Source organism: Archocentrus centrarchus, chromosome 1 (genome assembly GCF_007364275.1).
Source record: "Archocentrus centrarchus isolate MPI-CPG fArcCen1 chromosome 1, fArcCen1, whole genome shotgun sequence".
Lineage (NCBI taxonomy): Eukaryota > Metazoa > Chordata > Actinopteri > Cichliformes > Cichlidae > Archocentrus > Archocentrus centrarchus.
The window spans coordinates 31762014-31772414 of record NC_044346.1 but is presented as its reverse complement, the minus strand read 5'-3'; positions in this window follow the sequence as shown (position 1 = coordinate 31772414).

Below are 10401 nucleotides of genomic sequence, written 5' to 3'. Positions count from 1 at the left end.
TGCACTCACAGTTGCTAGGCGACATGAGCTACGCTGAGGTGAGGGCAGGTGATGCTGATATGAAGGCTAGCCGCTCACTTCCGGCCTTTGTGGTCTTCGTGGGCTGCGAAGGACCCGAGCTGTGTCCAAATTCAGGGGCCTCACCCTCTTCTTTTTCTTTTTTTTAAATCTTTATTGATAATAAAGGTTAAAGATACAACTAAACACAATTGTAGATGTATAACAAAAGAGCAAAACAAAACAATGCCAGGGGGTTGAATAAACTATTTAAATTGAGTAAAGAAATTAATTCACAAAGATATTAAATTGGAAACATAGCTCAAATGTCCTTATGGCTCTCTTATTTTTGACATAAGACATAAGCGTATTCCTTTGGAGGTATAGGGATGCCAAATTTGTGTAGAAATTCAGAATAAGACATTAGGACACCATCTGGATTAAAGAGTTGCTGAACTGAGATGATTCCAGGTTCAAACCAATTTTCCAAAAACAGACTTATGTTTGTACAAAATGTCTCTATTATTCCAAATATAACAGCAGTGGGGTGAGAAATTATGTTTATAAATTAAGGACCAGGAGAGAAGCATTTGCTTATGGAAATTCGAAAGCTTTATAGGACGTTTTTCAATACTGTAGTTACAAAGTAGAATAAATTTAAGGCCACCAAGTTTTGAAAACAAATAATTGGGTATAAAATTCCAAACTGAAAATGAGTCTTTGAGAAACTGTTTAATCCAGTTTATCTTAGTAAAGTATTGTTTAAAGTTGAAAAATCAAGAAAATTCAGGCCACCATGTTCACATGAGTTCATTAAGACTGACTACCTGATATAATGAATCCTATTTCTCCATACAAAATTATACATTTTATTAATGAGATCAGTTGCCTGTTTGTTTACAGAGAAGGACAATGCCAAATAAGTCAGACGGGAGATACCTTCTGCTTTTGTTAATAAAATTCTTCCTCTAAATGACAAATCTCTTTGAAGCCAAGAATTCAGTTTTTTTTGGACTTTTCCTATAACAGGGTTGAAGTTCAGAGTACATCTAGTGCTTATGTAACCTAGAACAGAGGTAGACCAAGAGATATGCAATGAAGAATAGTTTGACGCATTAACTGTATGCAGAAAACTGTCCTTTGTGGAGCCTGACTGATGTGAGCAATGAATTACTCAAGGAAACCAGGTGTTACTGTGAACACAAATGTAATTCGGAGATTAATACCAACAAACACACAACAAAGACACACAATAAACACAACAGTTCATATTGGACCCATCTTCATTCTCTTCCAGACGTCAGAATCACCTCAGTCCATTTTAGTTCAATGTGTGCATCCCTTCAAAGTGCGGGTGAAGTCAGTTCAATTCATTGTTTTCCCTTATTGGAAAGCCAGGGAACAACGTCCCAATCCAAAAGGAAATACAAATATTCCTACCAGCTCGCCATTCAACTTTCCCCACTTGAGCTGCGTCTTGATGCGTGCAAAAAAACCTGACCTGTAAACAAGGTCATTACAAAAACATCATTTTAAAAGTTTACCGGTAAACTCAGTTTATCATCATGACATCATTGTGACATACATTCTACCCATCAGTACATACAATATGGAAAACCCACAGCCTGTCAAATCACTCTAAAATACACTGCTTACATCATAAACAACCAACAAGCTACTTCCCGTACTACAATCCACTGAATATACAGGAAAGTAAACATGCTGTACTGGCAGGATAGCCGAATCCAAAATGGCAATGTTGGACTAATGAATATTATGTTCTTCTGAACTACCCGTTCTTAACATGAACACATTGTGACACTAATTGATCATCTAACGTAACAACCATCTAGCCGCTAATAGGAGTAAAGAAAACAAAAAGTAACTCAACGCTGAGTATCTGTATAATAATCCTGCAATTCAGTTTCCAGAGTGCACCAGCCACAGCAGGAGCCAAACACCCGAACACAGGCCTCCCTGCCAAGTCTTAAAGGTGCCGCTCCACAGAGACAGCAAACCAGGAGAGCCAGTCGTGTCAGCTGATGTGTGTTATGTGATGCCTAATCATGTCAGCTGATGTGTGTTATGTGATGCCTAATCATGTCAGCTGATGTGTGATGCGTTCAAGGTAATGAGGGTTACACTTAGGTCTTTGTTAATTGTTATGCCAAGATAGGTGACAGAATCTGTAACAGGGATATTATAGATGGAGGGTGTGGTACAATTTTTAATGGCTAATAATTCGCATTTATTAATATTTAGGTAGAGACCAGAGGCTCTACCTAAAGAAGCATCCTTTAAAAATAAAGTGGTATCGTCAGCCAATTGACTAATAATAATTTCTTTTCCAGCAACAGTGATACCTTTGAGATGGTTGAGTTTAATAAGATCTGAGAGTAACTGAGAGCAGATCAAGAAGAGGTACGGAGAGATCGGGCAGCCTTGCCCTACGCCTCGCTTTAGGTCAAATCTGGGAGAAGTGCCTTTATAGAGTTTGATTGAGCAGTTAGCGTTTTGGTACATGGTTTTGATTGCTGCACAAAAGTAAGGGCCGAAACCAAATGTTTCTAATGCTTGGAAAATAAAGTTATGTTCAATGGTATCAAAGGCTTTGCGGAAATCTAGGAATAATATAAGGCTGTCATCACTGCACAAGTCAGCATAGTCAATGAGATCTAAGGCTAGCCTGATATTATTAGCTATGTATCTATGCGTCATAAAGCCATTTTGAGTTTCATCAATTATAAAGTTAAGGACACTTTTTATTCTCATTGCAAAAATCCAAGCTAATATTTTATAGTCGTTAAGGAGGCAGATCGGCCGCCAATTCTCGATCAGGAGGGGATCTTTCCTAGGTTTTGGAAAGGCCCTACTCTATGGCCTTGACATAGAGTAGGGTGAAAGAGTTTGGTTGTAAATGCTTTCTAAGAATACTCGATGGAGGAAAGGTGCCAGTTGCCCTGCAAAAGTGATATAGAATTCAGATGTTAGGCCATCAACTCCTGGTGATTTGTTAAGTTTTAGATGTTTGATGGCAGATAGGATTTCAGAAGGAGATAAAGGGCTGTCACACATGTTCTTTTGGTCATCATTAATTGATTTAGTTTCAGTGAGAAGTGTAAAGAGATTTTCAGCTTCAGATTTATTGTAATGTGCTTTGTACAACTCACTGTAAAAGGCAGAACAATACTTAGCTATTCTTTGGGGATCATCAGTGATAACATTGTTAATATTAATTTTTTGAATTGAGTTGAATTTACTTCGAGCTCTTTCTAATTGAAAAAAATATGCAGTATTTTGTTCCCCCTCCTCCAGCCATCTAATCTATTTTGCAGTAGGGTTAAATCCTTTAAATCATTTTCTGATAAATTTTCAGGTAAAATTTTAGTAATTTCAGTTATTCTAGATATTACATTTGTTTCTTCAATTTTCTTGGATTTGGCAAGAGAGGCGCCAAACTCTCTAAAATACTTTGTAATTTTAAATTTGAAAAGTTCCCAATTTCTAGAGAAGTTATTATCAATTAAGGCCTTGCTCCAAAAGTGGTTTATTAATAATTTGGTTTTATCAACTACTAGCTCATTTTTTAGAATGGAATTGTTAAGTTTCCAATATGAACTATTAACTGTGAGAGTACAGCTAGAACCAAAGGAGATCATCAGTGATATTGCTTTATGATCTGTTAAAGGTGTAGTCAATATGTTAGCAGTAATATTATTTACATCTAGGCAATCGGAAACTAACCAGTAATCTATGCGAGACAGAGTGCGAGGCTGGTTAGACTATGAATAAAGTCTGGACGCAGGGTTCTTTGCCCTCCATATATCTCTGACATGAAATTTTTGCATAAATGAAGACAAATTAGCAGAAGAAGTATTACTAACACCCAGAGGCCATCTATCCATGGAGCTATTCAAAGCAATATTGACGTCCCCACCCATTAAGAGTAAAGCATTTGGGTATTTTGATAACCAGTGTAAGACACTAGACTCTAAGGAATCAAGTAAAAAAGCATTTTCTGGTTTTGAATTATAACCATATATATTGGTAAGAAGGACAATATTGTTGTTGACATTCAGGATTAATATTATGAAATGACCATTATAATCAATCTCTGAGTGTAGGACAAAACCATTAAAATTGTTTTTCAAGGTAGTAACCCCTGCTGATCTTTCTGATCCATGTGAAAACCATATATCATTACCCCATTGAGACCTCCAAAAAGAGGCATCATTTATAACAGTATGCAACTCTTGGAAAAAACAGAAATCAGGTTTCGTTGTTTTGCAAATAAGAATAATGCTTTACCTTTAACACTTTCTCTTAACCCCTTGGCATTTAAAGAGAAAATTGAGAGGGACAATGTAAGATAAGTAAACACAGTAAACAATCTTCAGACCTCAAAAGTTGGAATTATGAACCAGGAACAATAGAGTGCTAATCTAAATTCTGATTTAGTATATCAAGCTTTAGCACTTAGAAAAATTAAAAAAAAAAAAAAAAAAAAAAAAATCAATTTAGAACATTATGGGCACATTATCAAGAACAGTAAAACTAAACTAACTTCGAATATAACCTTAATTGCATAAGCATTGGGCTGTAACTGAAGTTGTACTGTGTGACTGTGCCAGTACTGTGTGACTGTGCTGACGTACAGTATCACAGTATGGTACGGCAGCTGCACTGAGGCAGACAGGGTCAGGCTTCAGAGGGTAGTCAAGACAGCACAAAGAATCATTGGCTGCCCTCTCCCCTCCCTGATGGACATCTACACCTCCCGCTGCACCAGCAGAGCCAGGAACATCATCAAGGACAGCTCACATCCTGGCTTTGACCTGTTTGACCTGCTGCCCTCTGGCAGGCACTACAGGTGCATCAAAGCCAGAACAAACAGACTCAAGAACAGTTTCTTCGCCAGAGCAATCACCACCCTGAACTCACACACTCACCCACCGTAACTGTGCAACACCCACATCTCTGCAATATTATATTATTCATACTGAACAATATCTAACATTCCTATATTGTGTAATATCCAGTATTCATTCACTAGTGCAATATTCATTCACCAAGTGCAATATTCATCATCTTCATTATTATATGTATACACATATTTACTTTTCTTACAATGTACAGATGCACCAATGTATGTATATATTTTTATACATTCTATTTTTTGTATATTTTACACATTGTTTATTTTCTGTATATCTCTTATTATATTGATTATACTAGATTATAATATTTTTATTTTTATTCTAGAGAGTTTGATTTTCTGTCACATGGCACTGAACAGGAGTGGCCCTCCAATCTCATTGTACATCCTGTATAATGACAATAAAGGCATTCTATTCTATTCTATTCTAAATGCACCTAGAGAAAGCACTGTAATTTAGTGCATTTAAAAAATAAAAAAAACACAAAGATAACAATTAAGTAAATTAAGACAATGTACCCATAAATAAATAAATTGTCTTTAAAGGTTAGACTTTAAGAAAAGGCACAGATATTAACGTGTAAGTTTCTAGAAGTCCATCTAAGCGAACATGCTCTCTTTAAGGTAAACAGTACCTGAGATCTTGATTATGAAGGGCTTGTTGTGACCATTTGGACAGGTGTGGATTTCTGATCATGCGGAACAGCTGCGGACGTATCTCTTTTCCTTCAATGATAACACGGACTCCTGCGAACTGTGCTTTTTTCCCCTTACTTTCTGGCTGCCTCAATTAAAGGCCACAGTTTTTCCCGCAGCGCCTTGTCAGCCGTGGTGAGACCCTCTGTGAATCTCAGCCTGTTTTCCTTCAGATAATTGCAGCTCTTGGCCATTCTCCACACCAGGTCGCGAGATGATCTGTTGGTATAGCGGATGATAGTGGTTCTCGGCACCCTCTGCTGGTCATTAAAGCGACCCAGACGATGAGCAATGTCGATGTGTTCTTCAAGCACTACCTGGTTCTCTCCCACAACAGCACAGCAAATGGTGGCAAATTTGGCTTTAATTAGGGCCCGAGCACGAACTGTGCGAAGGCCCTATTGTAATTGTTCCGTTTATTATGTTTTCTTGTTTTTCTTCAGGGATTCCGTGTAGTCTTGAATTCCATCTGCGTTGGTACCGCTCGATTTCGTTGATCCTCGTTTCAACTTCTGATAGTTTCTGGGCAGAGTTTTCAGATATGGTGCCACAGCTTTCACATCCGTTTTCAGAGTTTCGATCTCCGTAAATATAAAATCAATCGATTTCTTCAGGGCGTCGATGTTAACAGTGTTATGGGCTCGACACACGGGGAGCGATAAACGACAGCGACGAATGGGTCTCATCGCCACTGGGGTGAAACCGAACACACGGGACGCGATAGCGACGGCAGCTTTGCGAATCGCGCTTTTACGTCACTCGTCTCCAAGAAATGTGATTGGTTATGAAACTGGAGGGATTTAGACATTTTAAAAGCAGTCCGTGTCAGACACGGCAATAAAGATGAGGAGTCTGAAGATTTTATTGGAACTGACAGAAATCTTGCTGTTAAGGCTCCGCTACAAAAGAAAAAGACAACCTCGGTTTCATCCTATATTAGCACAAAAGTCCTCTCTATCCGTCTGTTTAACGTTAGTCTTGCACCAACACGTTTTTATACGGCTACCTTTTATGTGTAACTCGATAATCACTGCGTGAAGTGTCATATAACATAGGAAAGTCAAACACAGATAAAACGATGCTTTCCTTCGTGCTGAAAGTGGTTGCAGACTGCAGCGTGTAGCATACTCTTCGCTCATTGGTCAGTCAATGAAACTCTTGCTGATTGGTTTAGTGCCACGCGACAGCGACAAAGGTAGAACATTTTCCAACTTTGTTGTGTCGCGTCGCCTGGTCGCGTGTGCACGTCTACGTGTACGAGCTCGAAATTTCACATGCACGAATGTCGCCGGTCGCTTAGCTGGAGGAGGGCAAGCGATTGTTGCTTCATCGCAGAAGCTCCATAGGAAATGAATGGAGAGCGAGCGACGTCGCTCCCCGTGTGTCGAGCCCCTTATGATTGACCATACATTCTAGCTTATCAGCGCGGTCGTTAATTATTTTGTCAATATTATCTTACAACTGGGAGAGTGATAAGTCACCTTTCAGCTTCTTTTCATCTGGTTTCGCCGGGGTATCGTGGTCAAAATCCGGCAGAGGACACAGATCTGGGCTCTGTCTATCCATGAGGGAACTATAGTTGTTATGATCAGAAACAGGGAAAGTTACAGCAGTAGCAGCTGGAGAGTTCTATGATTGCTAGTTGTGGCAGACGACACTGTGTCTTTGCACAGGCCTGTAGTTATAGGTTTGGTTTTTCTTTTCTCTTTCCTTTTTGTGCCGTGCTCTGTTCGTAGCATTGCAGTAGCTGTCAAGTTCTGGGAGATGTCCTCTAATCAGAAAATGAACTTGCTAATTGCAGTTACTGCTAGCCACTTACTGCGCCTGCGCTTAGTAAAGCACCACTCTTGTCAAGTAAACAAAAAAAGAGCTTAAAAATAAATTATAAGCATTCCTGGATCAAAACAGGAACCTGAAGTAGGCAATGAAGAGTGAAAATTGCGAACTGCGTCTTAGCCGACTGCTCTGGCCTCCATCTTGGAACCGCCAAGTCAGTGGCAGGCTGCGATATCTGCCAGACACGACAAGCTTTAAAAAAAAACAAAAAAATGACATCACACGACAGATCAAAGGCTGTTGCTTGGAATCAGGTCACATGACAAAGAATCCCTCAGAAGGCCTTAAGTACCTGTTACAAGAACAGAACTGCACAATTTATCTGAAACCTACCACAATTTAAAAGTGTCTCAAGAGAAAATTAGCAAAAAAAGAAAAATACCTACAGTGTGCCATGGATGTGATGGTGTACGTGGAATCCCCTTTGACTTCATTTGACATACGCTTAGACCCATATCTCAATGAGTTAGTTAACGACTACTGGAAGTGCGTGGAAAGGAACCAACAGAGCAGATACAATTTAACTTTGCTGGCTGACTTATGTCATGGCATTGTTAACAACTATTGCACATTTGTCATAGAAGATATTGAGCCTATTATTTCAAAATGGAAGCAGAAAGCCCGCAAAATCTACACACATGTAAGTCCAAAAAGCTGTTTCTTTGGAATCAAGGAGAGTGAAGTTCTGAAAAACCTGAATGACATAATTCCATGGGCTTTCATGCATCCTTTCCATGGCCTTGGTTTTTTTGACCGGGAGAACTTTCACAAACTAAACCAGGTATTTGCAAGAGAAGTGACACAAAAAGTCAACATAAAAATAGCAGAAAAAATGGGTTCCAGCGTCTATCCTGCACCAAAACTGTGTGATTTTCAATGCAACTATTATAGACTTCTTACAGTGGCTGGTCTAGATGGTCCAGTAATAAGTTGCAAGAATCACACAGACTGTCAGTGCAAAAAACCAGGGTCAAGCCCTAGTTCAAAAGAAGACATCACCTCTTCACCCTTCGACAACTGGCAAAAAGGGGAAGAACCACATTACATGACTACAGTGGAGAATGTGGGTGATTTTATAGTAACCTACTGTTTTAGGGTACACCAAACACCGGCCGAGGACCAGGTGATTTCTCACCACATGCATGAGTCATCTGAAAGGACTCATCATTTTCAGAGTGAACAACAGGAACACTCTTTTACTGCTGATGGCACATATGATCAGAGCAAGTACATAGTGGTTACTGTGAGCCTTGTAAAATTCCTATTGCTCACCACAAAGAAGGCCAAGATATCACTGTTCCAAGAAGATTTTAACAGTATCATCAAGAAACTGAGAGATAAGGTGATGGGAGAAATCAAGCTTGCTGACATTCTCATTAAGGCCAGCGAAAAATATGTCAAGAAAATTGCAAAAGCCCTGTTCAGAGACATGCTTGAAGAGTTTGGCTCTGCACAGAAGCTTCTGGAAGCGATGGCATTCCAAAATGTAGCTGCTGCTGATCTTGTTATTCAGTCCATGAAAACTCATCTGACTGTTCCCACGCTACTGCCAGAGAAGAACATTATCAGCAGGTTCTTCTCATCTGTGGGGAAAGCTATTATGAAGCTATTCAGTTGCTGCTTCAGTTGCAACCCCTAAAACTGACTAGGGATTAAGGAAGGCACGATACCACTTTTTTATGTCCGATACCGATACCGATCTTTTAAATTTGGATATCGGCCGATACCGATATAAATCCGATATTTAAAATTTATCTAGGCATTTAAAAACATTAAAAAAAAAATTAAAAAAAAGAAGTCAACAGTCTCTCACACAACAAAATCAAAGTCTTTTAGTTGTCCCACATACAAGACTAAGGACCAGGGTGGACAGAGCTTTTTAGGCAGTGGCACCAAAGCTCTGGAACTGTTTACCACTCCAGCTCCATTTAGCTGTCTCTGTGGCATCATTTAAAAAATAGTTGAAAACTTTTCTGTTTAACCAGGCTTTCTGGTTTCTGACTTTATTTTTATTCTTTTAATATGGTAATGTTATTATGTTTTCAACATAGTGTTTTCTGGGGGTGGGGGTGGGGGGTTGATATTGTGTTTTAATTATTGTACAGTGCCTTTCTGTCTGTGAAAAACGTTATATAAATAAATTTTACTTACTTACAACAATAACTATCACCTGAATCCTGTTGCTTCTGTGTGAGAAGGTGATGCATTGGCTTATGGTATGTTGCAAATTTCATTAGGGCTGCAACTATTGATTATTTTAGCAATTGACTATTCTATTTATATTGATTACCTAAGTAACTGGATAAGAAATACTTTATTTCAACGGTTCATCTGCATATTTTAACTTCTGTACTGTAGTTTTTCCTGAATATCGGATCGGCGCATCCCTACTAGGGATATTGCATTCAGCACTGAAATGACCAAAGGATCTTTATATTTCATCATCTCCATCTCCTCCTGATCAGATCTGCTAATCTCTTGAGGAAATGTGTAATGCACAAACAACAATTTTAGAATTGCCTCAGGCTAGCTTCAAAAATCTAAGCAGCACATATCTTTAATGCTGTGCTTTTTTCTTCTCTTACTCTCCTATTTCCTTTCTAACTCTTCTCTGTCCCCTCACCCCCAACCAGTCATGGCAGATGGCTGCCCCTCCCTGAGCCTGGTTCTGCCGGAGGTTTCTTCCCATTAATAGGGAGTTTCTCCTTCCCACTGTTGCCAAGTGCTTGCTCACAGGGGATCACCTGACTGTTGGGGTTTTCTCTGTAATATTGTAGGATCTTTGAATTGTAATATAGCATGCCTTGAAATGCTTTCTATCCACAGTATAGACCCTTTTACAGCCTATGTCATCATTGTTTACAAAGAGTAAAATGGTCTATTCCTGACTTCGCACCATTACCCCTAATTCATAGTGGAAGCCAGTGTTTTACTTC